The sequence below is a fragment of the Phoenix dactylifera genome, unplaced genomic scaffold (genome assembly GCF_009389715.1).
Source record: "Phoenix dactylifera cultivar Barhee BC4 unplaced genomic scaffold, palm_55x_up_171113_PBpolish2nd_filt_p 001274F, whole genome shotgun sequence".
NCBI classification, from domain to species: Eukaryota; Viridiplantae; Streptophyta; class Magnoliopsida; order Arecales; family Arecaceae; genus Phoenix; species Phoenix dactylifera.
This window is the reverse complement of record NW_024068607.1, coordinates 109,357-111,382: the sequence shown is the minus strand read 5'-3', so window position 1 is coordinate 111,382 and position 2,026 is coordinate 109,357. Positions and strand designations below refer to the sequence as shown.

The window sequence follows — 2,026 nt, the reverse complement described above, 5'->3', positions numbered from 1 at the left end:
CCGGACGCGTGTGCGGCTTCCACTGAGCCTTGATCAAATACCTCGTGAATCAGATTTGTGGAGACCATCTACCCGCACAAGGTGAAGATCTGATCTTCTAAATAATTTTAAAATGGTTTAAAATAATTTAATTCTAATCTATCTACAAACGAAAGGTTTTAAAATACGTTCATGCGATGAACGGATCCCGCATATGTTTTTCCGCTGCTATCTGAAAATTATTTCAAAATTTTCGTGGCATATGAGGGATGCTAACAGTATGATACTACATATGCATTTAATAATTTCCAGGTTCCATCAGAGAGTTCTCTAGAAGAGAAACAAGTAAATAAATTAATTTACATATATGGTTTTCTAGTGGTGCTAATATTCCCTTCAACATCCATGGTGCTCCTATCATTTTGCCTACTTCCAGAGAAGATATGGTTCAACAATACTAGGTTTGCCACTGAAACTTTAGATTTCTTAATTTACACCGTATTTCTGCACTGCTAATATAATCTCACATTTTTCACCATGAAGTGTTTGGATCTTCTGGACATGGTTGTCGTTTCTCCTATCTTATGCTGAAAACCTGTTTTGTCGGACATACATCTATCAGCAATTTGGTCAGCCTTCAGCTTCACATCAAAGTAAATATGCTTTCATTTTATTGGCTAATTAGTCATATAACTATAGAGCAACACTTGGCTGAAAACATTTCATTGTATTTCCCTTTACTTCCCAACCATAGCCCTATTATTGACTATTTTAGAGGTTAAAATCTATTATCCTATTAGTGTTAAGCATTTTCTCGTGCCCCTGACAATATAAAATTTCCATATTGCAGTAATTCATAACATGATATTGTAATGCAGGAGTTCAAGAGGTTGTTTACGGAAGATGCTATGGATTATGCTACGTGCACAGCTAATGTCAAGAGGAAACGACCTACTCCAAGAAGTTTGAGAGGTGGACAAGCTCCATGGGATAAAGGTGAAGATGATGAGGATGGAGAAGATGATGATGATGACTGTATGGGAGGGCCACGAAGGCTCGACTTTAGAAACCAAAAAGAGCAATGGCAGCAGGGTTACCAAAAAACAACAATTGTAATTATAACTTGTGCAACATTACTGTACATTATATGATTATAGTGAGAGGGAAGGATTGGTGTGGGAATTGTTCAATAGTAGTGACAAAGTAATTTGATTATATGACAATTTAAATATTTCGAATGATTTGAATGTTTGTGTCAATGTAAATGTAATACAGGTTCATATTGTTATAATGTATTTTATAATTTACATTCGTATTTTTATTTTTTTTAAAAAAATAGCAATCCCGACGCTTTAAAGAGTCAGTAAATAAAAGTTGTGGCACCCCTACGCCGACGCTTTAAAGCGTCGGTAAACTACGCCTACGCCGATGCTAAAAAAGCATCGGCAAAAATACATTTGCCGACACTGTAAAGCGTCGGCGAAAACCCAGAACTGGGCATGCTTTGGGCTTTCCTGGCGCTTTAAAGCGTCGTCGAATGTCATTTTTGCCGACGCTTTTATTAGCGTCGGAAAAACCCTGTTTTTGCCGACGCTTTCTCTTAGCGTCGGCAAAAACTTTTGCCACTCCGGTATTGTCGACGCTTTTGCGACGCCTCTGTTTGTGTCGCGGAAACTTCAGCCGGCGCTTATAAGCGTCGGTAAAGATTATAAAAATCGTCGGAAAAGATGAATTTTCTTGTAGTGTCATCCAACTCTTCAGAATGATCATCATTAATCACTCCAATATGTAATGATTTCAATCTGTCTTCTAGCAATTCTAGAAACTCAGAATTAGGGTGTTTTAATTTGAAACCCTCTACCTTAATTGGTGGTTGTATCATCAGGAGCTCTATTGCTTCCTTCTTCTCTTCAACCTTAATTCCTTGAAGAGCTTTCAAAGTCTGCATTTCTTTCTTGAAAAAATGCATAATTTCTTAACAATAAAAAAACTTCATTTGTAATAATAAAAAACTTAACCTATATTGTTATCCTAGGAACACCCTTCC

At 36.8% G+C, this 2,026-nt stretch overlaps 1 long non-coding RNA gene across 1 annotated transcript; it reads left to right on the top strand.

Annotated features, from left to right (window-relative positions):
- The first annotated feature begins 448 nt into the window (after positions 1 to 448).
- On the top strand, positions 449 to 1,230 carry LOC103699918. Its single transcript, XR_005509722.1, has 2 exons — positions 449 to 632; positions 858 to 1,230. It is a non-coding gene; the product is annotated as an uncharacterized LOC103699918 (long non-coding RNA).
- Positions 1,231 to 2,026: the final 796 nt, after the last annotated feature.